Source organism: Rhinolophus ferrumequinum (genome assembly GCF_004115265.2).
Source record: "Rhinolophus ferrumequinum isolate MPI-CBG mRhiFer1 chromosome 5 unlocalized genomic scaffold, mRhiFer1_v1.p scaffold_110_arrow_ctg1, whole genome shotgun sequence".
Classification (NCBI taxonomy): domain Eukaryota; kingdom Metazoa; phylum Chordata; class Mammalia; order Chiroptera; family Rhinolophidae; genus Rhinolophus; species Rhinolophus ferrumequinum.
Window position 1 is genome coordinate 17,638,998 of NW_022680355.1, and position 27,181 is coordinate 17,666,178.

Sequence of the window (27,181 nt, forward strand, 5' to 3'; positions counted from 1 at the left end):
GTAGGCCTGGAATTAAACAAACAAACAAATAAGCAAACAAATCTATGTACTCATGTACCTTTAGCGAGCCTTCATGTACCCCCAAGGATGTGCATGCCCAAAATGTAAAGTCCACTGCCTCGGAATGTCTCCACTGACTGGGAACTGAGTCTCAATGGAACCGGTGACCCTGGACACCTGGGGTTTCTCTGACATCTCCAAATGACATTCTCCAAACTGGGTTTTGTGGGACATTTTGTGCCCTTTGACATGCTCGAGATTCCCAGTGAAGAAAGATCCCAGGTCAAAAAAGTCTGGGAACATCTTCCTATTGTTTCCATCTCTTAGAGATTCATAACAAAACCCGGATATTAAAAGCTAAAATAATCTGTTGCACTTTGTTTAATGGAGAATTCCCCAAACCAATTAGATCCCATTCTTCCCCTACTTTTATCCCTCAAAATATGTAGGTCTATGTAAGGGGACGTTAGTAATGTGCTCTGTTCCTGAGAGCTCCAAGCTGAGTGTCTTGCCAGTGTGGGCTGACCTCCTCATGGCACCTGTGGACCTGTCTCAAACAATCCCGAGATCCAGCTAACAGTGCACAAGTGCTGCCTTTCCTCCATAGCGTTGCCAGCACATATTATTTGTTGACTTTAGCCATTCTGACTGGTGTGGGCTGATATCTTACTGTGGTTTTGATTTGCATTTCCCTGATGATTAATGATATTGAGTACCTTTTCATATGTCTGTCGGACATTTGTATGTGTACTATGGAAAACAGTATCGAGATTCCTCAAAAAACTAAAAATAGATCTACAATATGACCCAGCAATTCCATTTCTGGGTATTATCTGAAGGAAGTGAAAACACTAATTTGAGAAGACGTATGCACCGCCATGTTCATTGCAGCATTATTTACAATAGCCAAGATAAAGAAGGAACCTAGGTTTCCATCGATAGATGAATGGATAAAGATGTGCTATATGTATATACAATGGAACATTACACAGCAACTGTATTGGAACTCCCTCCCTACTCGCCTGATCTGGCCCCCAGTGACTTCTTTCTTTACCCAAAGATAAAGGAAATATTTAAAGGAAGACATTTTGATGACATTCAGGACATTAAATGCAATACTACGACAGCTCTGATGGCCATTCCAGAAAAGGAGTTCCAAAATTGCTTTGAAGGGTGGACTAGGCACTGGAATCGGTGCAGAGCTTCCCAAGGATGGGAAGGTGAGTGTAGTGATATTCAGCAATGAGGTGTGTAGCACTTTTTCTAGGATGAGCTCATGAAGTTAATTGTCCGAACTCGTGTAACTAATGCAACACGGTGGTGCTTTCTAAGTATTATGCTCAACTCTCATATAGCCCCAAGTAGTCAGCATGGTACTTCATCAGCTGTCCTTCCGGGTCCTCTGATCACTGACAGTATGGACCAAGCCAAGAGGGGATTAAAATCAGATTCAGAGTAAAGTAAAAATCCAAACATGCCTTTCTGTGTGTGTGTGTGTGTGTGTGTGTGTGTGTGTGTGTGTGTGTAAAATACAGACTGTCTGACTATATGACTGTCTTTCATTACATCCAGAACCACATGGATTTTAATAATCTGGTTTGAATTTTCTACCTTTTCTTTGCAAACCATGAAGGGCTGGGTATATAACAATGATGAGGGTGAGCATAGTAAGGTCCAGTATCACAGATGGGGAGAGAAGCCTCCTGAGATGTATGTTGCATAGGAATCAGGGTCAGGTGGCCTGACTCAGGTTATCCTTGTAGTTTGGGACATCTTGGGCATTTGACCTCCCTAACCCACTGAAGATACACAAAATAGAGCCCCTGCTATCCTTTCCCTTCATTCACCAGGAAGACTGCAAGTTACAAATGAGTCAATATTCTCTGCACAGGTCCTAAGCAATGTGGTTACAGTGGAGATCAATTAGATTATGGATTCTTCAGAGGAGCTCAAATTTCAAACAATCAGTTATCATCAGCTGGAAGAGACGGTTGGAGAGTGAGCTTGTAGAGCATCTTTATTCTTGAAATAGAAGAACCATGGAGCACTTCTGCCTGTCCCTTCACTCTATGCACCTTCTCAGAACAAGCATGTGGGACACAGCCAAGGACATCGCGGATCGCTGGCCCTGTCTCTGCCAGAATCCACTTTGCTCTTTGAAAACCTCTGATCTCACCTGTGAAGCTAGAAAATAACTAATGCATTTTTATAAGCCTCCAAAAACCCAGGAGAACAAAACCCTGAATAGCTGGAAGAAATGAGATAAAAAATCAAAACGAGCTTTTGATCTTAAAACCACTTGAGATTCCTTGGAGAATTATCTCCCAAAATTCATTTTATAGGAAGACAAAGGCAGCAGAAATCAAACAATTTGCCCTCAGTGTAAGAGGGAGTGCACCTCCAAAATGTGACCGAGGTAAGATCACAGCACTGCAGGGCTCTGGTTCTAGGGGTTAAGTTTCAAAGAAAGCCACCCCTGAAGAGCCCAGGAGTAAACAACACACAGCCACACCGTCAGTTGGATGCTCATCTTGAGGGGAAAAAGAATTTTCTAAACCCACAATCACCAATCTGTTCCCATCTTGGGGAGGGGGGTGGGGTAGTGTCATGCAGGGTCTCAGCACCCACTCCCCACATAAGAACGCAGGATATGGTGAGGCCAAAAAGGAACACCCACGGAGCCATAGATAGGGGAGTCATACCACTATATTCTCGCTGGCGGCTGGTCGAGACACAAAAGCAAACATTCACCAGTATCCCAACAAGGGGTCTTCCTGCACCCCAGTCTCGCTGGCGGCTGGGGGAGACACAGGAAGTAGGATCCACATGGCTCGCAATCTGCCATCTGCGCTTGCTAACCCCACTTGCTAGCCGCAATCTGCCATCTGCGCTTGCTAACCCCACTTGCTAGCCACAATCTGCCATCTGCTTCTCTGCCAACCCACCAACCCCCTAGCAGAGCCATAGCAGTTCTATTAGTGGCTAATGGCTAACCAGTAACAGCTGATGGCCAGCCAGCCACAGCAGATGGCCACCTGATTACAGCTGATGGCCATCTAATAACCGAGCCAGCACCTTTCCACGCGAGGCCGAGAGCCTGGAAACTGCTCTCTGGGACTCTGTGCCCACATGTAGTCAAAGGCCTCCAGCCCTAATTTTGGAGGCCCATGTTTTATGTTCTGATTGAATGTTGCCAGGTGTGGAGAACCACTGTACCAGATTTCAAGGTGTTTCTGCCTATTTCCAAGGGAAGAAAAAGATGTTTTCTTCTCCATCGGCTTTTCCAGGTAGATGCTAAGGGTGGGGAGAAACAGAAAATAAACGTGTTGCTCAACGTGGATTCTCTGATCCAATCCCACAGTGTTGTATAAATCCGTCGTTTCGATTCCACTGCAGAGGCTACCACAAACCAGAAAGGTGGAAAAGTGAAATGGGTCCACGTGTTACCCTGAGAGAACAGTGGAGGAAACCATTCTTGGTCATGGCCAGGGCTGCAATGTGCTTTGCGGGTGGGCATCTTATTCATATGCCATAAAAAAGCAGGGCATCAGGCAGGCCAGGGCAGCCCTGAAGCCACATTGTCTCCCTAAGTCACTTTGTGAAGCTGTCAGAATAGAGGAAATCAAACTGTGGGAGGCAGGTGTTTTTATTTAAATGCTTGAAAAAGTGATATCTACAGAAGGATGGAACCCCTGGGTCATTTCTGGGCCCGGGGCTTTCAGAAAAGTGGTAATAGTAATATGTGGGTTAGACTAAGCTCTAGACATTCGAGTTACTTTGAATTATAGTTCTGACTCTTCCCCAAATGAACCTCAAATATTTGCAACCAATTTATTTTGTCTGTTTTTCCTTCTTTCTTCCTATCTATCTATCTATCTATCTATATCTATCTCTCTACCTATCTATCTATGTGTATCTGTAGTGCTCAGCTCCCTGCAAGCAAACAGAGGATATGGTGAGGCCGAAAAGGTGCAACACTGGAGCCATGGATAGGGGGTTCATACCACTATATTCTGGACAGCGGCTGGTCAAGACACAAGAAGCAAACATCCGCCAGTACCCCAACAAGGGGTCTTCCTGCATCACAGTCTCAATGGCGGCCGGATGAGACACCGGAAGTAGGATCCACAAGATCTGCGCTTGCTAATGTAGCAATTCTATAGCATACAGAACAGTAGAGGCTGAAGGCCAACTGGTTGTAGGTGACAGCCAACTGGTTACATAACTGCTTACACAGGGAATGTCCTGCGCATGCCAGAGACTGAGCCAGCACCTTTCCACGTGAGGCCGAGAGCCTGGAAACTGCTCTCTGGGAATCCGCCCCAACAGTGTCTATCATCTATCCACCTACAAATAGCCTGCAAATTAAGACTGTTTGCCTGGGGAGGAAGGGCAGCAAGGCCATTCCAGTGCAGACTTGGCATTAATATAAATACATCCCTACCACCTGAGCCATGACAAGAAAAGCCATGGTGTGCAGCAGAAAGATTCAGGCTTTGGTGGCAGGTGGGAAGTTTGTATGCAAATTCCAACTCAGATATTTGTCTTAATCTCTCAGGCTCAATAGACCCGTCCCTGAAGTGAGGATAATGGCACCACCATCCACAGTTGTGAGCAGTAGAGGCTACCATGGAGGTTACCATGAGTACAGGGCACCTCACAGCCATAGAAATGGCAGCTGTCAATATTGTTTTTATTGTGTTATTGACACTTTTTCAAAATCAGGGAAATACTGTGACCAAAGGGGACACTAGTCTATAAAAGACGAACTGTAGATATTAGCAGGGTCAGGCTAGGGTGAAAGGTGGAGGCTGATTGCTAGAGGAGATGCTTGGGACAGGTGAGCATCGGTGCTCCAGCCCCACCAGGGAAGGGAGAGGTGGGGAGGACAGTGGAAGGGAAATGATGACATCACCAGATTGGGCAGAAAGTTCTCCACTGGGGAGGAGCAGACTTCAGAACTAAACGATTCTGTCTAGACAAGACAAAGCAGAAATGGACTGGAGGCAAAGAATGTACTGCCAGGGAGGAGACAGGATGGGGCTCACTTCCCCAGGTTCCTCCTCAGAAGGTGTGTAGGTGCCTACCTGAAGGTAAGGATAGGAGGGCCCCTAGTCGGCTTATGGGACTTCAGACACGGACAACCAGGGTGGTAGAGCCTCCAAACTTTGTTGACTGTTGTGAATTTGCTCAGGTACCTTCCATATACATATTTTTATTTATGAGTTATTCATCAGTATTGATGACATATGAAGTATGGTTTAGATGAAAAAAACCCAGAAATCTGCCATACAACATAGTGCCTATAATTAACAATACTGCATTAAGCACTTAAAAATTTGTCAAGAGGGTAGATCTCATGTTAAGTGTTCTTATCACAATAAATATAATAGAGTGCAAGTAGAGACATTTTTTTGTTTTGTTTTGTAGTTTGGAGGGTTAAACTGGAAAGATAAAAACATTTGACAATTGATTTATTCAATAAAAGCACACAGAGCCCAAATTAATGCTTTTTAGAAAAATCAGAGGTGATAGAAACAGGATAACCACTTCTCCAAGTAGGAATGTTGATTCCTGATTCATTTTGTCACTTACAAACCTGAACCTGACATTTCATTTGTACACCACTCAGACCAAAATAAGCACTGCCTCATTTGCTCCTGGTAAGCTGTGTGGGCAGGCATGCAGGTTGCATAACTCATGGTATCATCTGGCATCACGTGGCACTGAGAACAGCTAGGCATCATAAGAGCACGGCGACGATGCAAAGGTGGGCCTCACCTGGTATGCCTGCCCTCAGCCCCGCTACTGCAGATTGTATCGTTTCCTGTTTACCAGGATTCACCCTTCCCTAGCTTTGTGTATGACTTCCCCCTGCCTGGACTGCTTTTGCTCCCCACCTGCAGTCACTATCAGCTACTCATCAACTCCTACTCACCTTAAAAACTCAGCTTAAGTGTGTGTGTGTGTGTGTGTGTGTGTGTGTGTGTGTTTAATTTTTTTTCAGTTACAGTTGACAATCAATATTATTTAGATTAGTTTCAGGTATACAGCACAGTGGTTAGATATTTATATTAACATAATATGCAGTGATTCCCCGATTAGCCTAGTACCCACATATAGATGTTGTAACATTACTGACTATATTTTCTAGGCTGTATTTGTCTGCTTAAGTTTTAAAGGAAGCATAGTTATTTTGTGTGTGTTTTTTTGGTCCCCCACACAATACAATTCCAGTAACTATCTGTTCACATTTCTGTATTTGTCTGCTTTGCTATGAGCTCTGTGAGGGTAGGAATTACATGTCAAGTGGTCTTTGGGTCCCTTGACCTAACACAGTCATAGGGGACTTCAGCATTTATTGCGGAATGTATATTTGTCTTCTATGCCTCACAGTGTTTTATCCCCTGCCATCCACCTCTTGCTAAAGAGCATTTATCACTTATCTTGCGCTTCGGTTATCCATTGCCACATGATAAACCACCTGAAAGCTCAGTCCCTAACATCATAGCTTATTATTTCTCATTATCCTGTGGGTTGGTTGAGCTTACATCCACAATTCCTCTGCTCAGTGTGGTGTAGATTATGGTCACTTATGCACTTGTATAGTCCAGTTGAGCTTCCTCACAGCATGGCAGCTGGGTTCCAAGAGAGCGGAAGTTTCTCTATGCCAAAAACTGGCACCACATCACTTCGCTGTGTTCTTTTGGCCAAAGCCCAAGTTAAAGTGGAGGGAGACAGGATCCACCTCTTGATGTAGGAGAAGCTTATGTATATGGGGACAGGAGAAATGTTGGTGGCCAGCTTTTAAAGACAACCTCCCCACCCTGAGTGGTTTTTATTACAGTGCCTTTATTTCTACTGAAGGATTTACTTCATTCTAATGTGCTTGGCAAAATGCTAGCTACGCTTTACTAATAAACAACGAACACAGGATATATTCTCTGTCTTTATCCTGAGCTAACTTGCATTCTCCCAGCTAGCTGCTTGCCTTCTGGTCTGCAGACCAAGTCCTTTGTTTTGCTGAAACAATTGGGGGTGGATAAACCTTTAAACCCTCTTTGACACGGAACAGTGACTTCCTCTTTGGAATCTAATGTGAAAAAAAAGACACCCGATTATGCAGAAATGTGGATGCTTCCTAAAACTATCATTAAACATCTTTCCCAGGAACACCACATGGAGCAGTAGGGTTTCATTAGTTAATTTTTATACCGGTATGGGTAGTAATCTAATCACTGCAACAACCAACCCCATAATTTCAGTGATTTAACATGTTAGAGTTTAATTCTTACTCATGTAACACCCCAATGTGAATCCAAGTCATTGGGGGTACTCGGCTCCATGCAGTCATTCAGGGATCCAGGGTGGTGCCGACTCTGTTACCTTCAAGCCATGATTTCCAGGTTTCCAGGCCATTGACATCCAGCTAGTAGAAGGGAAAAGGACCGGAGATTTTTATAGACCAGGCCTGGACATGGCATCAAACACTTCCTCTAACTCCTCTAACTTTCTCTCAGATCACTTCCATTGGCCATATCTCTGTCACATGGCACAGTCTAACTATGACCAGGAAATGCAGTCCAGCTGTGTGCCCAGGAAGAAGAGAAAGCAGCCTTTGCCTCCATGTCCCAGCCCATATAAATCACACACACAGTATTACTTTCGTCTGTAAGTACACAGCTCACACTCATTGTGAGCTCTCAGACCCAGAAAGAGGAGGGCAGGCATGCCTATGAAATTAAGGGAGAGTTAAGCATATTTTTCCATCAACTTTCTCTGTGTATACAAAACATCTTTCCAGGCTTGTGCACAGTGCCATCTGCTGCTCAGAATAAAAAATAGGAAAATACATTGCACTGGGCTTGAGGATCTGAGTAACCAGGCTAAAAGAATCAGAATTTAGTACATACTCTGGAAGTTAAGTGGTTTGGTAACCATAGGAGATTAGAGGAAATTCATACTGCAGTCATTTTCATTGAATAGACACCAACCAAAAATTGTGAGGATGAGAGAGAGCAGTTGTTTGGTTGGTTTTGGCTTAGTTTTCTTGTCTGTGAAGTGAAACGAGGCAGTAAACACAGGAACGAGACTTGAGAGGTACTCCTGTGAAGGTTCTCATATAGGAAGGCAGGTAACTACTCCGGAGCACCTGATTGGAGCCAAAAGCCTAATACCGAGTCCTAACATTGTCATTACCTGGGTTGTAGTTTCCTCTGTTTTAAAATGAGGGAACAAGAAGACTATTCAACTCCCTTCCAGCTGGGCGTTCTAACCCAGTCATATAGTCCATTATGACCCATTTTTAAGATGGCAGTTATAGCCATAGGAATACATTGGAACTCCAGGGAATCCAACTCCATATGTTTTGGTTTTCATATCAGAAACATCTATTTAAAGAAATATAAATACGTATGTATTTTTTTATGTAAGTAGGTCTTCCGGACTGATTGGGAATTGGTGATGAGGGAAAAGAGCTTCTCGCTTGGTGCAACTTTGGTGGCTGATGAAATCCTGCAACTAATTAATAACAGTAATAGTTAACCAACTTTTGAGCATCAAATGTAAGTCAGGCATATTCTAATTGCTTTGCATAGATTATCTCAATTTTCAGAATCCCTGTGCAGAGTACTGGTGTTGGCAAATTTTACCAAAGAGAAAACTGAGACACAGAATACTGGTAGAAGAACAAATTAGAAGTGGGGAGGAAGGGAGAGTATGACAGATGGCTAACTCTCTACCAAAAGTTTGTGCTATGCTCCTCTCCCACAGTGTAGACGTGTTGCTGGGATGTGAACACTTCCCCTTGCATCTAGGTGGGGCCACCAATGGAAACAGAAGTAATGTGACATTAAAACTTAGATGTATCCTTGCCACCCTCTCCCTTGCTTCCCCCTCCTACTGGATGTTGCATCAAGGCAATTTTGGAAGTGACATATTGGATGGCAGAGCCTTTTTGAGTCTGGATCTCTGAATGATATTGTGGAATGGACTTCCTGTGTCTCCTTTCACCTACCACTGCTGACTGGGAATGCCCACCTCGGGCTGCTACACAGATGAAAAATAAATTTTTATTGGTTGAGCTACTAAAATTTGGCAGTATCTTTGTTACTGCAATAATATAGAGTTATTATTACTTGCTATACCTGAAACTGAGTGGGAAGTAAACATGATAAATTAAATATTGGAAATGCTGACTTTGAAATCTTGTGAAACAACCAAATGAAAATGGCTAATAGGCACACAGTTAGAGTTTGGAGAAACACATGGACTCATCCTTCACATATGAGGTGTGATCAAAAACTGTGGTGAATGTTTAAATTAAAAAAAGAAATATTACAGGGGTGGCCGATTAGCTGAGTTGGTTGGATCGTGGAGTTAATAACACCAAGATTGACGGTTCAGCCCCCACATGGGCCACTCTGAGCTGTACCCTCCTTAAAAACTAATAATAGATAAATAAAATAAAAAATTATTACAGTAAAAGACACATGCCATTAATCCCCCTTAAATATTACCTCTCACTGCCCACACCCCACACGCTTGAAAACTCATCCCATCTTTCTTGCCACTTTCTAAGGCAGTTCTGGGAGTCCTCTTTTGTGAGTGTCTTTAGTCACACTGTCATGGATGCCTCTATGTCCTGAATCATTTTGACTTTGGGAAAGAGCCAGAAGTCACACGGTGCCAGATCCAGTGAATAAGATGGATGAAGACACACCGTAATGTTTTTATTTGACAGAAATTGCCGAACCAGTAGCGACACATGACACGGAGCGTTGTCATGATGCAGGATGAAGTAAAGACATGAAAGAGGACTTACAGAACTGTTACAGAAAGTGGCAAGATGATGGGATAAGTATGTTTGAAGCGAGAGGGAGTATTTTGAGGGGGATTAATGGCAATGTGTCTTTTACTGTAATAATATTTTTTAATTTAAACATTCACCATAATTTGTGATCACCCCTCATACACAAATCCACCTGTGTGTGCTTAATCTTAAGTTAATAAATAATGGAAGGAGGGGACGAATTATTTAAATTTTTTCTTTCTGTCATTTACCCCGTAGCTGTAGGCTCTCAACTGACTGAAATGGGAAGTGAGAACATGCTCTTCCTCCAAATGATCTCATTTTCCTCATATGTCCTCATAATATGAACATCTCTCTCCTCTGAGCATACCTCTGGTCTTTAAAGACACATTTTTCTCTATATAATGGCTTCAAATTTAAGTCAGCTATTTCATGTCTTTTTCAACTGGAAAAAACAATGAACAAATCTCATGATGGCAAACTGCTATTTTTACCTCAGACCAACCTTAGAACACAACCTCATACAAGATGTGACCCTGCTATGTAAGTTTGGGAATTCCTGTTTTCAAGATGGCAGCTGATTTCATGAGAGAAGATTGGGAGATTAGGTCTCCTGGGGAAAATAAGTAGAGTGAGATGAGGCGAGGACCAAAAAGATGGCACCCTGAGGAACTCCAATGTTTGCAAAGTGCGTGGAGAGGATTTGCTCATAAGGCCATGAGCAGGAGTAGGGGAAGTAGGAAGAAGCCCAACAGTAAGGAGTGTCCCCAAAGCCAAGGGAGAACATGGTGCCAAAAAGTGAATTGTTTCAGTCTGTGTGTGTCTTTTGAGCTGAGGTTGTCTCTTATAGGCAGTATATGCATTGGTCTGTTTTCTTATCAATTCAGCTACCCTATGTCTTTTGATTAGAGCATTTAATCTATTTACATTTAAAGTTATTTTGGTATGTACATAGTTATTGACATTTTATTATTCATATTTATGACCTTTGTTTTCTCCTTTCTCCTGCTCAAAAAATTCTTTAACATTTTTGTAATACTGGCTTGATGGTAATGAATTCCTTAGTTTTTTCTTCACCGGAAAACTCTTTATCTCTTTTTCACTTTTAAATGATAGCCTTATTGTGTGGAGTACTTTTGGTTGTAGAACCTTGTTTTTCACTACTTTGAATATTTCCTGCCAATCCCTTCTTGCCTGCAAAGTTGCTGTTGAGATATTAGCTGATAGACTTATGGGAGCTCCCTTGTAAGTAACTGGTTGTCTTTCTCTTGCTGCTTTTTGGATTCTTTCTTTGTCTGTTACATTTGCCATTTAATTATGACGTATCTTAGTGTGGACCTGTTTGATTCATCTTCTTTGGGACTCTCTATGCTTCCTGGCCTTGTAAGTCTATTTTCTTCACCAGTTTGGGGAAGTTTTCAGTCATTATTTCTTGACATAGTTTCACAATCTTTTGCTCCCTGTTTTCTCCTTCTGGTACACTTATAATGTGAATATGTTTCACTTGATGTTGTCCCAGAGGTCCCTTGAACTATCCTTGTTTATTTGTTTTTTTTTTTCTTTTTTCTTTATGTTGCTCAGATTGGGTGTTTATGCTACCCTTTTCTTCTACATCTCTGATTCAATCCTCTATTTTCTCTAATAGGCTGTTGTTTCCTTCTAGTGCATTCGTCATTTCAGTTATTGTATTCTTTATTTCTGACTGGTTCTTTATGTCTTCTTTATGTTTACTATCTCTGTTGAAATTCTCACTAAGTTTCTTAAGCATTCTTATAAACAGTGTTTTCAATTCTGTCTCTGGTAGGTTGGTTGAATCCATTTCATTTAGTTTTATTTCTGGAGGTTTCTTTATTTCTTTATTTGGGATGTATTTCTTTGTTTCCTCATTCTGGCTGTCTCTGTGTGTTTGCTTCTATGTATTAAGTAGTTCTCCTATGTCTCTCAGTCTTTGCTGGGTGGCCTTATGTAGTATATGCCCCATGTGGTCCAATGGCACCATCTCCCTGATCTCCTGTGCGTGTGTTCCTGGATTGTCTCTTGAGTGTGTTGTGTGTGTTTTCCTGTTGTAGTTGAGCCTTGATTACTTTTGACCCATCAGTGGGTGGGATTGACTCCCTTGTTGACTGACTGTGAGGATTGGCTACACCCACAGTTTATGAGATGCTGTGTGAGGGCAGGCCCCTCAGAGGGGGATTCCCATCTGTGGGCTCTTGTGTCTATTCAGACCACACTTTGGGTGTGCCACTTCTGGGGCTAACGAGGCAGTATTTTGGTGTGGTCTGAAGCTGGCCTCTGCGTCTGTTGTTTCTGGAGTCTCTTGTCAGGGGCTCCCATGTAGGCCAATTTCAGCTTTGCCTGTGACTGTCTTGTGGCTATCCAGTAGGAGCTACAAAGCGGTTTGTGGATGTCTTCTGCCTGTGCTGATCTTGGGAGGTGTGTGTTGGTAGCTGAGTGGATAAGAAAACGAGACTGATGCACATATTGCCTACAAGAGACCCACCACAGCTCAAAAGACACACACAGACTGAAAGTAAAGGGGTGGGTAAAAGATATTTCACACAAATGGAAATGAGAGAAAATCTGCAGTGGCAATACATGTATCTGACAAAACAGAGCTTAACGCAAAGATATACTAATAGACAAAGAAGGGTATTACATAATAATAAAGGGATCAATACAACAAGAGGACATAAGCCAGTAAACATTTATGCACCTAACATAGGTGCACCTAAATATGTAAAGCAAATGTTGACTGACCTAAAAGTGGAGATCAGTAGTAACACAATCATAGTAGGGACATTAACACCCCACTGACACCAATGGACAGATCTTCCAAACAGAAAATCAACATGGGAAAATGGCCTTAAATGACACATTAGACCAGATAAATTTAGTTTGTATTTTTAGAGCATTTCACCCCAAATCAGCAGAATATACATTCTTCTCAAGTGCACATGGAACATTTTCCAAGATAGACCACATGTTACGTCACAAAACATGTCTCAATAAATTATGAAGATTGAAATCATATCAAGTGTCTTCTCTGACCACAGTGGTATGAAACTAGAAGTCAATTACAAGAAAAAACTCAAAACACACAAACACATGGAGGCTAAATAACATGCTACTAAATAATGAACGGGTCCACAATGAGATCAGGAAATAAATCAAAAGATACCTTGAGACAAATGAAAATGAAAACACAAAAACCTAGAGCGAAAGCAGTCCTAAGAGGAAAACTCATACCAGTGCAGGCCTACCTTAAGAAACAAGAAAAATTTCAAATCAACGGTTTATCTTTACACCTAATGGAACTGGAAGAAGAACAGCAAACAAAACCCAAAGTGAGTACAAGGAAGGAAATAACAAAGATCAGAACAGAAATAAACAAACAGAGACTGAAAAACAATACAAAAGATCAATGAAACCAAGAGCTGGTTTTTTGAAAAGATAAACAAAATAACAAACCATTAACCACACTCATCAAGGAAAAAAAGAGAGAGGACCCAAATAAATCAAATCAGAAATGAAGATAAGTAACAACAGATACCACAGAAATTAAAAAAAAAAAATTAAGAAAATACTATGAACAACTATACGCCAACAAATTTGACAATATGGAAGAAATGGATAAATTCCTAGAAGCATACAATCTTCCAAGGCCGAATCAAGAAGAAACAGAAACTCTGAATAGACCTATTACTACGAACAAACTCAAATCAGTAATCAACAAACTCCCAATAAACAAAAGTCTTGGACCGTATGGCACCACAAATGAATTTTACCAAAAATTCAAAAAAGAATTAACACCTATTCTCCTCAAACTATTCTAAAAAGTCCAAGAGGAAGGAAAACTCCCAAGCTCATTTTACAAGGAGGCCACCATTCGCCTGATTCCAAAACCAGACAAAGACATTACCAAAAAAGAAAAGAAAAAGAAACCTATCAGCCGAGATTTCTAAGAAACATAGATGCAAAAATCCTCAACAAAATATTAGCAAAGCATAGTCAGCAACACACTGAAAACATTATGCACAATGATCAAGTGGGATTCATTCCTGGGATACAAGGTTGGTTCAATATCTGCAAATCAATTAACGTGCTACACCACATAAACAAGATGAAAAATAAAAATTCTATGGTCATATCAATAGATGCAGAAAAAGCATTTGACAAAATCTAGCGTCCATTTATGATAAAAACTCTCAGCAAAGTGGGAATAGAGGGAACATATCTCAACATAATCAAGACCATATATGACAATCCCACATCTAGTATGATACTCAATGGGGAAAAGCTAAAAGCATTCTTCTTATGATCAGGAACAAGACAGGATGTCTACTTTTATTCAACATAGTTCTGGAAGTCCTAGCCATAGCAATCAGAAAAGGAAAATAAATAAAAGGAATCCAAATGGAAAAGAAGGAAGTAAAATTGTCATTATTTGCAGATGACATAGTACTATATAGAGAGAACCCCAAAGATTCCAGCAAAACACTATTATAACTGATCGATGAATTTAGTCAAGTAGCAGGACAGAGAAGTAATATTCAGAAATTGGCTGCATTTTTGTACACCAATAACAAACTATCAGAAAGAGAAATAATTAAGAAACCAATCCCATTTACAAACTCATCAAAAAATAAAATGAAATACTTAGGAATAAATTTAGCCAAGGAAATAAAACACTTGTACTGAGAAAATGATAAGACATTGATGAGAGAAATTAAAGGAGATACAAATAAATGGAAACATATACCTTGTTCATGGATAGGAAGAATTAGTATAGTTAAAATGTCCATTCGACCCAAAGCAACCTATAGATTCAATGCAATCCCTGTCAAAATACCAATGGCATTTTTCACAGAACTAGAACAAATAATCCTAACATATGGAAGCATAAAAGACCCCAAATAGCCATGGCAATCCTGAGTAAGAACAAAGCTGGAGGTATAACGTTACCTGATATCAAATTATGCTACAAGGCCGTAGTAATCAAAACAGCATGGTACTGACATAAAAAGAGACACATAGATCAATGGAACAGAATAGAGCTCAGCAATAAATCCATGCCTATGTGGTCATTTAATCTATGGCAAAGGAAGCAAGAACTTACATTGGGGTAAAGACAGTCTATTCAATAAATGGTGCTGGGGAAACTGGATAGAGACATGCAAAAAATGAAACTAGACCACCTTCTTATGTCATATCATATACAAGAATAAACTCAAAATGGATAAAAGACTTAAAAGTGAGACCCGAAACCACAAACTCCTAGAAGAAAATATAGGAAGTAAACTCTCAGACATTATCCTTAGTAATATTTTTACTGATATATTTCCTTGGGTCAGGGAAGCAAAAGAAAAAAATAAATAAATGGGACTACATCAAATTGAAAATTTTTTTCACAGCAAAGAAAACCATCAACAAAACAAAAAGACATCCTATTGAATGGGAGAAGATATTTGCCAATAATACGTCTGATAAGAGGTTGATGTCCAAAATGTATAAAACAACTCATACAACTCAATACCAAATAAACAAACAATTCAATAAAAAATTGGGCAGAAGACCTGAATAGATATTTCTCCAAAGAGGACATACAGATGGCCAATAGACATATGAAAAGATGCTCAAGGTCACTAATCATCAGAGAAATGCAAATAAAAACCACAATGGGATACCCCCTCACTTCTGTCAGAAGACCTATCATCAATAAATCAACAAACAACAAGTACTGGTGAGGATGTGAAGAAAATGGAACCCTTTTGCACTGTTGGCGGGATTGCAAACTGGTGCAGCCACTATGGAAAACATTATGGAGGTTTCTCAAAAAATTAAAAATAGAGCTACCTTATGACCCAGCAATTCTACTCCTAGTTATTTGTTCAAAGAAATCCAAAACACCAATTTGAAAAAATATATGTACCCCTATGTTTAGTGTAGCGTTATTCACAATAGCTAACATATGGAAATAATCCAAATACCCATCATTAGACAATTGGATAAAGAAATTGTGGTACGTTTATACAATGGAGTATTATTCTGCCATAAAAAAGAATGAAATCTTACCATTTGCAACAACATGGATGGACCTAGAGGTTATTACGCTAAATGAAATAAGTCAGACTGTGGAAGGCAGATACCATGTGACCTCACTTATATGTGGAATCTAAAAAACAGAATAAACAGACAAACAAAATAGGAATAGACTCATAGATACCAAGTACAAACTGATGGTTGCTAGATGGGAGGCAGGTTGGGGGATTGGGTGAGAAAGGGATTAGCAAGTACAAATTTGTAGTCCCAACATAGTCACGGGGATGTGAAATACAGTGTGGGGAATATAGTCAATAATGTTGTAAAGACTATGTAGGGTGTCAGATGGGTACTGGACTTATTGGGGGATCACTTCATAGATTATATAAATACCTAACCACTGAGCTATACACCTGAAACTAATATAAAATGATATTGAATGTCAACTATGATTTTATACACACACACACATATACATATATACACTTACATCTCAGGCACTAGATATATTATATTTGTATACTATATATAATGAAGCATTAGATATATTATATATGTATATATCAGATATTAGATATAACATATGTATATATATGCACACACAGTTGGCATTAGATATATGTGTGTATGTATATACAGATATAGATATATATCTAGATATATATAGATATATATCAGGCATTAGATATATGATATATGTGTGTATATATCAGACATTGAAATATTACATATATATACATATAAGGCATCAGATATATTTTATATATATCAGGTAATAGATTATATATGTGTACATATATCAGGCATTTTATGTATACATATATATATATGCCTACATATATATACATATATACATATATACATATATACATATATATATATATATACACACATACATACATATATCAGGCATCACACATACACACACACATGTATGGATACACCCATATGAATAACAATATCAGGTGTTAAGTATTGAATTCATAGTAGTGATGCCAAGGAGAGTGTTGCTGGAATTTAGAAGGAAGTCATGTCAACGTGAGCTGTGGAGGGGTAGGACATTGCCAGGGCCCTGAATGACAAGCAGTGAGCAGGATGTTGGAGATGACAGAGCAGCATTAGCTTCCTATCGTACTTACCAAGCTAGAATATGATTAATACCCATAAGCCTGCAGTAAAGATAGCAGAGTGCCAAAGCATGACTGAGGATTAAAACTATAACCTTGTTAACTACCTTCAGAGGAGAAATAAGGATGGAGAAAGCCAAATTTTCCAAATCAACAACACCATCTCCTTGTCTTTTCAATATTCTGATGCCAATTGGACCATTTTTTAAATTTTAATTCGTTGATAAAGAGTGGGAATGCTTGATATCACATATGTATACACACACACACACACACACATGTTCATATGTATACACACACATATATCCGATTTTTCCTATAGGCTGTACCTATATCATCCAAATGCTTTCAAAAAGTTAAAATTATGATCATAAGACACCTGCAGGGTATAGACAGTTAGCACCCTACGAAGAAGATTAGGACTGTTTGAAAACAAGGGTTTCGTCTAATTAAAAATCACTTCTTATTTAGAAAAAAGATCTGTATTCCTTAAGACTTATGTATAGACATAGTTTTCAGCTATATTTTGCCTATCTCATTACAAGACAGAAGTTTTATCTAGCTACCCTGCCTCTATCCCAGCTCTTCTTGCCAACATCCTACAAAGCCTCAAAAAGAAAAGAGTTAAGCATTTCTGTCCCAGAGTTTTCCCTGAACATATAGCGGTCGTATTACTACACCGCCATGCTAGATGGGAAAGGTCTAGACTCTGGAGCCAGACAATTGGGTTTTTAATCTTAGATACATCATTTACTACCTGTGTGGCTGTGGTGAAGTCACTTAACCTTTATGTACCTCAGTGTTCTTAACTGTAAAGTGGACGAAGTCGGCTTGTTATGATGACTAAATATAATCATACATACAAAGCATTAGGAGCAGCCAAGCTGTAGTAAGTGCTCAATCAATGTTAGCTGTGGTCATGAGCTCTAGTGTGGAGAAAGGTACAAAAATCCAGTTTCATGGGAATGTGAAGACTGGAGAGGTGTTATACTAACATAAAATTATTCAACATCCCCAAGAAAAGTTATTTGTATCTTTCCTTGTAACAGAAAACATTTATGACTGTTTATAAGAGTGCATAATATAAAATATGGCACAGATGTTAAATATGAGACTAGCAAGCATAGGGCCATGGAGAACTGGAGAAGAATCTAGTACAAAAACACATCCGTGGCATCTTAAGTACATGCAATGGTTGGGCCACACATTTGTCTCTAAGCTGTCTAGTAAGCATTGCAAAAACGGGAAACCTGATCACTTAATCAGAAGAGCAAAAGAGGCCAACTGCTCAGCAGAAGCACAATGACTTATACAATTAGGAGCACAGAGGATACTCCTGACAGTCATCTTGAGGATGAGGCTGTAATATGATAAAAACATCTGCAACATCTTTTCAGCAAATGAACCAAAGGATTTCCCAGGGCTGCTCCCATAACATTGTCAAATCATCACCCAAGTGCATGCCAGTAATAGCAGTTCTATGAGGTGAGGGAATTGCACGACCCAGGGCATGCTCTTTGCCAATTCTGCTTTAGGGAGAGGAAGATTTTGGAATGTCTGGAACACCCATAACTTTCACTCATTCCTAGTTGTTTGGTTTCTTAAAACACCGTTATGAGTGTCTTCCCATTTCATCTGCAGAAACCTCTGAGGTAGGGATTATTAAATCAATTTTACAGATAAAGAAACGGAACCCAAGAATGGTTGGATAGCTAGGAAACTATGGGGTAGGATTTGATCTGCTGACTCCTGAGTGCTCCCCAATCTCTGGCCAGGACTTCATTCCCAGACTTCTTAAAGACCGGTCACCTCTGCCTCAACTCTTATTTACTGTTTTGGCCATTAAAATCTGATTTTTATGTCTGCAACTCCATTATAAAATTGCTCTGATTGTGAATGATTTTATACTGTCAAATACAGCGACCCTTTTCTCAGTTTTTTTTATTTTTATTTTTTTACTTTGAAACAATTCACTTTTTGGCACCATGTTCTCCCTTGGCTTTGGGGACACTCCTTACTGTTGGGCTTCTTCCTACTTCCCCTACTCCTGCTCATGGCCTTATGAGCAAATCCTCTCCACGCACTTTGCAAACATTGGAGTTCCTCAGGGTGCCATCTTTTTGGTCCTCTCCTCATCTCACTCTACTTATTTTCCCCAGGAGACCCAATCTCCCAATCTTCTCTCATGAAATCAGCTGCCATCTTGAAAACAGGAATTCCCAAACTTACATAGCAGGGTCACATCTTGTATGAGGTTGTGTTCTAAGGTTGGTCTGAGGTAAAAATAGCAGTTTGCCATCATGAGATTTGTTCATTGTTTTTTCCAGTTGAAAAAGACATGAAATAGCTGACTTAAATTTGAAGCCATTATATAGAGAAAAATGTGTCTTTAAAGACCAGAGGTATGCTCAGAGGAGAGAGATGTTCATATTATGAGGACATATGAGGAAAATGAGATCATTTGGAGGAAGAGCATGTTCTCACTTCCCATTTCAGTCAGTTGAGAGCCTACAGCTACGGGGTAAATGACAGAAAGAAAAAATTTAAATAATTCGTCCCCTCCTTCCATTATTTATTAACTTAAGATTAAGCACACATAGGTGGATTTGTGTATGAGGGGTGATCACAAATTATGGTGAATGTTTAAATTAAAAAATATTATTACAGTAAAAGACACATTGCCATTAATCCCCCTCAAAATACTCCCTCTCGCTTCAAACATACTTATCCCATCATCTTGCCACTTTCTGTAACAGTTCTGTAAGTCCTCTTTCATATCTTTACTTCATCCTCCATCATGACAATACTCCATGTCATACATCGCTTCTGGTTCAGCAATTTCTGTAAAATAAAAACATTACAGTGTGTCTTCATCCCATTCACTGGGTCTTGCACTGTGTGACTTCTGGCTCTTCTTCAAAATGACCATGAAAGGAAAATGTTTTGAATGAGTGCAGTTCATCGAGGCAGCCACGACAGCACAAATAAAAACACTCCTGAAAGAGGACTTCCAGAATTGCCTTAGAAAGTGGCAAGAATGATGGGATGACTTTTCAAGCACATAGGGGAGGGGAGGAGAGTATTTTGAGGAGGATTTTACTGTAATAATTTTTTATTTTATTTATTTATTATTAGTTTTTAAGGAGGGTACAGCTCAGAGTGGCCCATGTGGGGATTGAACCGGCAATCTTGGTGTTATTAGCACCATGTTCTAACTAACTGAGCTAACTGGCCATCCCTGTAATATTTCTTTTTTTAATTTAAACATTCACCACAGTTTTTGATCACACCTCATATGTGAAGGATGAGTCCATGTGTTTCTCCAAACTCTCACTGTGCCTATTAGCCATTTTCATTTGGTTGTTTCATAAGATTTCAAACTCAGCATCTCTAATATTTAATTTATCACGTTTACTTCCCAATCAGTTTCAGGTATAGCAAGGTATCCACTCTATATTATTGCAGTAACAAAGATACTGCCATTTTTAGTAGCTTAACCAATAAAAATTTATTTTTCATCTGTGTACCCAAGGTGGGCATTCCCAGTCAGAAGGTGGTGGTTGAAAGGGGACACAGGGAGTCCATTCCACAATATCATTTAGATCCAGACTCAAAAAGGCTCTGCCATCTTCAATATATCACATCCAAAATTGCTTTGGTGTTACATACAGTCAGAGAAGGGAGCAGCAGAGAGGGTGGCGAGGACACATCTAAGTGTACTCACTTGCCTTCCTATATAAGAACCTTCACAGGAGTACCTCTCAAGTCTCGTTCCTGTGTTTACTGCCTCGTTTCATTTCACAGACAAGAAAACTAAGCCAAAACCAATCAAACAACTGCTCTCTCTCATCCTCACAATTTTTGGTTGGTGTCTATTCAATGAAAATGACTGCAGTATGAATTTCCTCTAATCTCCTATGGTTACCAAACCACTTAACTTCCAGAGTATGTACTAAATTCTGATTCTTTTAGCCTGGTTACTCAGATCCTCAAGCCCAGTGCAATGTATTTTCCTACGTTTTATACTGAGCAGCAGATGGCACTGTGCACAAGCCTGGAAAGATATTTTGTATACACAGAGAAAGTTGATGGAAAAATATACTTAACTCTCCCTTAATTTCATAGGCATGCCTGCTCTCCTCTTTCTGGGTCTGAAAGCTCACAATGAGTGTGAGCTGTGTACTTACAGACGAAAGTTATACTGTGTGTGTGATTTATATGGGCTGGGACATGGAGGCAAAGGCTGCTTTCTCTTCTTCCTGGGCACACAGCTGGACTGCATTTCCTGGTCATAGTTAGACTGTGCCATGTGACAGAGATATGGCCAATGGAAGTGATCTGAGAGAAAGTTAGAGGAGTTAGAAGAAGTGTTCGATGCCATGTCCAGGCCTGGTCTATAAAAATCTCCGGTCCTTTTCCCTTCTACTAGCTGGATGTCAATGGCCTGGAAACCTGGAAATCATGGCTTGAAGGTAACAGAGTCGGCACCACCCTGGATCCCTGAATGACTGCATGGAGCCGAGTACCCCCAATGACTTGGATTCACATTGGGGTGTTACATGAGTAAGAATTAAATTCTAACATATTAAGTCACTGAAATTATGGGGTTGGTTGTTGCAGTGATTAGATTACTACCCATACCGGTATAAAAATTAACTAATGAAACCCTACTGCTCCATGTGGTGTTCCTGGGAAAGATGTTTAATGATAGTTTTAGGAAGCATCCAAGTTTCTGAAAAATAGGGTGTCTTTTTTTCACATTAGACTCCAAAGAAAAGTCACTGTTCCTTGTCAAAGAGGGTTTAAAGGTTTCTCTACCCCCATTGTTTCAGCAAAACAAAGGACTTGGTCTGCAGACCTGAAGGCAAGCAGCTACCTGGGAGAATGCAAGTTAGCTCAGGATAAGGACAGAGAATATATCCTGGGGTCATTGTTTATGAGTAAAGCGTAGCTAGCAAATTGCCAAGCACATTAGAATAAAGTAAATCCTAGAGTAGAAATAAAGGCACTGTAATATAAACCACTCAGGGTGGGGAGGTTGTCTTTAAAAGCTGGCCACCAACATTTCTCCTGTCCCCGTATACATAAGCTTCTCCTACATCAAGAGGTGGATCCTGTCTCCCTCCACTTTAACTTGGGCTTTGGCCAAAAGAACACAGCGAAGTGATGTGGTGCCAGTTTTTGGCATAGAGAAGCTTCCGCTCTCTTGGAACCCAGCTGCCATGCTGTGAGGAAGCTCAACTGGACTATACAAGTGCATAAGTGACCATAATCTACACCACACTGAGCAGAGGAATTGCGGATGTAAGCTCAACCAACCCACAGGATAATGAGAAATAATAAGCTATGATGTTAGGGACTGAGCTTTCAGGTGGTTTATCATGTGGCAATGGATAAACAAAGCACAAGATAAGTGATAAATGCTCTTTAGCAAGAGGTGGGTGGCAGGGGATAAAACACTGTGAGGCATAGAAGACAAATATACATTCCGCAATAAATGCTGAAGTCCCCTATGACTGTGTTAGGCCAGGGGACCCAAAGACCACTTGAGATGCCATTCCTGCCCTCACAGACTCCTAGCAGAGCAGACAATTAACCTGCCTCGCACATTTCTTTCCTTCTCTCCAAGTAAGGCCATGATGTGTGGGTCACCTTTCTTTTTCTTTCCCGTTGCTTTTTGTCCTAGATGTTTTTCTAATATATTTCTTTAGATTTCGTTTTATGCAGTTTTCCATAGTGAGATGTGTGAAAATAGGTAGTTTGGGTCTGCCAAAAGCATCTGCTGTTTAAACAAACTTTGTCCACATTCAACTTTTGGGGTCACATAATCCCTCCCAGAAGAAATCCTTCCATCAGACCAACCTCTAGTACAAAATCAGTCAATAGTATAGTCTTTCCTTCTACCTCTCTCTGATACGTCTCATCTTTTCTGTGCCTTACTGCAAATCCTGACCATGATTTCTTGGGCATGTTTCCCCAGGATACAGCCCTCAATAAGTCGGTCTCCTTAAAAGTCATTTACTAATTTCTTGAGTTTTTGCACTGATCTGACCCGACCTCCTCTCTGAAACACGGCCTGGTATTCTGTAACTAGGTCACACTAGAGTCCCAATACTTGGTTGTAGGGTCCTCCATGCTCTTCCTAGGGAGTCTTTCTGCAGCTTTCTGACACACCCTCTCAGGATCACTCTAGACTCTAGTCAGCTGAGATCCTGCCTCCCTTCCTGTCTGAAGTTTTGGGGGCCTAGTCACTCTTTCTGATCTAGTGTCAAGAAAAACACAACCCCTTCCTAAAATCCTCTTCAAGAGCAGGGAGATCAACCACATGTGACTCTCCTGACCTGTGGAGCTCAACTCTCCTTCACCTTTGTTGAGTCTGACCTTCAAAATATCAGCCTTTCTCATGAGGAGACCTACGACTTCCTCCAGCAAAATCAGCCTGAATTTCTTTATTCTGTTATTATTCTATTGCACCTATTTTTTATAGTAAGGTTGAAGCACACTTTTCAAACCATCATGGTTTCTCTTTGTCCTGCTAAAAAGAGCTAATTCCTTGAGCCTGGGCCCCCCAGGCTCAGGCTTTCTGAATTGCTTCTGGGAGCAGTGGGCTCTTGAAGCTTCACTGAGGTGATTTTCTACCTCAAACCAAGAATGTGCCACTTTCTCCCCACATATAATAAGGTCTCCATCTTTGTCTTTGTTGTTAACACAATAAACACCCTTCTATGGTCAAAGCCATAGTTTAGGTCTCAGCTGTCTAAAATCAAGATCAGAGTTTATCTAAATTAACACATCCATGGCTAACTTGCAACTACAAAGTAGGGAATGACTCTTAAAAGCCTGTTTATAAACTACACGTTTCCATGGTTTGGCCCCTCCATGGATTCCTCCCTTCCTTGTTACTTCAGTTCTAAACAACAGCAAAAGGAAACAACCTGAACAGACAACGAAAAGCTTACTTACACACTACTTGTTAACCTCAGACACGGAATTTCTTGAATTAAATGTCTGGCCTGCATACCTGGTTAAAAATTCAGATTGAAAAAGAGGCAAATAACTATCCCCACCCAAGATGCTCTTCTCCTCAGAGGAGAGTCCATGCCCCAGCCACAATCTTTCCTTCGGCCCAGATGGCCCACTGTCTGCAGAGACCCTGTGCAGCTTGTTAAATTGGAGTGCGATTCAAAAGAAAAGCGTAGCCATCCAAATTCTAAAGCCAACCGTGCTGGCACCATGACTGAGCACCAGTTGGTAAGACAAGCATCTGTCACAGCATCTGGCTGCATAACACCTACTCCCCCGTGGTCAGTGTGGCCATAAATTACAGTGGTCACCAAGGTCAAAATCACATTGCCTGCGATGTAAAACATTGGCCAGGGGTCATGAGAGGTCAGAAAGAAAAGCAAACTCTCCACAATCACATGGCACAAAAGAGGCCGTTGCAAACTTCTAAGGACACAACCCTCATGGCCTGGTCCTACAAAATCCCCAGTCTCCGATATTCCTTTGTTCCTGATCCATTCACCGAAAACAAATAGTAAAACCATAAAAGTAACCAAAGATGTGGGGACAGGGGCGGGGGACAGAACAGAGTTTGTTCAAACAGGAACAGTTGGAGAAGCAACTGCTCATCAGCAATTATGGAAGCCAAAGTGCCGCAGAACGTCATCTTCCATGTCATCAAAGACAACCTAGAATTCTCTATGCAGTGACAGTGTGTGCCAAGAGTCAGAAGAAATAAAAACCTGTTTAAACAGAGATTCATGGCCAGGCCGTCCTCACTGATGGAAATTCTCAAGGATGTCCACTACAAACAGAAGAAAAACTACCTGAGATGGAAGTTCTGATATGTAAGAAGAAAACAGAAGAAAGAAAGAGTTAAAATGTAGGTACATTTAAATGAACACTGATGGTATCATGTGAAACTTATAAGCATATCTGGTGTCTTTAAAAAATACAAGACCAAATCCAAATACAAAGCACCAATAGACATAAGTTTTGAGACAAGTAAATAGAGTTAAAGTATCAGAAATCCCTTGTATTGTCATTATCCATGAACAGAGATGAAAATGTCATCACCCAGATATTAGCATACCAAGAATAGCAATGTAGAAGAGAAACCACCAAGAAAATATCACCACCAAGTTCAGTTCACCTGAGAAACGCAAGGTAACATGCGTTTAACATGAAGCAACAACATAATCCACATTAACCATTTCAAAACAACTTTCAACTCAATACATTCAAAATAAACATTGAGGAAAATTCAACATTTGTTCATGATAAAACTCAGAAAACCACTATTATAAGAAAACTTCCTTAACACAAGGGTAGCACACTGAACCTGGGAGGAGCTCATAATATCTGCCTTTTTTTGTTCTGTAATGCAGGTCTCAGCTCCTGCTCCCCGCACAAGAATGCAGGATGTGGTGAGGCCAAAAAGGAACACCACGGAGCCATAGATAGGGGAGTTATACCACTATATTCTCACTGGCAGCTGGGTGGGTGTCACGCGTGGCGGCCTGCGGGTCTCTGCTCCCGCTCCCCACATAAGAACGCAGGATGTGGTGAGGCCAAAAAGGAACACCACGGAGCCATAGATAGGGGAGTTATACCACTGTATTCTTGCTGGCGGCTGGGTTTGAGACACAGGAGGCACGAGCCACACTATCCGCAACACGCCATCCACTTGTCTCTGCCAAACAATCTCACTTGCTAGCAATCCCCTTCTCTGCAATCTGCAATCCACACTCCGCTGCTTGCGAGCTCAGCCACCATCTTCTTGCTAGCCCCCATTTTCCTGCTAGTGTAGCCACGGCAGTTATATAGTGGCCAACGGCTCACTGGTTACAGCTGATGGCCAACTAGCCACAGCTGATGGCCATCCAATCATAGTTGATGGCCATTTACCACCTGAGCCAGCACCTTTCCACATGAGTCCAAGAGTCTGGAAACTGTACTCCTGGCTCTGTCCCCACACTCCAGCCCTACAGGGTCTCGCCTCACAATCTAGGAGACAAGCGTCTTCCGCGAGGTTCTCTGTGCGAGGAGCCTGGAGGTGAATGAAATATCCTGGACACAGCCAGGCTCTCTGGGCACAGCCCGGGTTTCTCATGTCACCACCAGTCCCTTCTGGGCGCAGCCAGACTTCCTGGACTTCTTAGGGTACCACCAGTCTCCCCGGGCACAGCCAAGGCCTCTCAGGACACTGCCACTCTCTCTGGGAACAGCCAGACTTCCTGGGCTTAGCCAGGGTTCTCAGGGCACTGCCACACACTCTGGACACAGCCCGACTTCCTGGGCACAGCCAGGGCCTCTCAGGGCACTGCCACTCTCTCTGGGCCTCTCAGGGTACCGTGCTGGAACAACAGCAGCTCACAGTCAAGGTGCTTACATATTCTTGATGGTGGCCGGTCAAGACACAAAAGCTAATAATATCCGCCAGTTCTACTACATGGTGGTATGTTTCCAAGCAAACAGTCAAGCGGTCCATTAAATTAGGGATGGAAGGCAATTCCCCATAGTCCATCTTAATCAATAAGACCACATTCTCTTGAGCATGAAAGACTTCTCACCAGCAGCACTACCCTGAGGGGATGATGGAGAATGAGCCTGACATACCACCTAGGGAATATTATTAGGGAAGTTCATCATTGTTGATGATGAAAGGGTGTGTACAGAGAAGGACAGTCTCATTCTATCTGTTTGCAGCCAGCACTTTATATTTCCTGTCTGCCAGCAATCTCTAAGGACTTGCTGTTAATTGTATTAATTGAAGACAGAACGGAATCAAGAAAGTGAGCAGAGATTGTAAAAATCAAAACTGAGAACTAAATATTGAAATTTACCTTTTGACAAACATATCCGGGGGTCCTTCTCTAGCACATCGGGCTGTCCTGGGGGTAAGGGACGACCTTGACCTCACCAGCATCTCCCACGGAGGACTCAGCAAGCGCTTCCTCCTGGGACTACAAGTCCTGCATCGGGGCTTCCTCACCAAGCACTTCCCAGCCCACAGGGCTGCCACGACCTTCCCTTTCTCTGGCCTATGTTGGTTGGGGGAATCGTCCAGGTCTTTCCACCCCTCCATGGGGGTCCGGCTCTCCGGCAGCTGCTCATCCTGGTCTTTCTGAGACTGACGCACAAATTGCTCCACCGCACTTTGGAGAGCTTTGACCGGCACCATACCCTGCTTGCTGCGCCA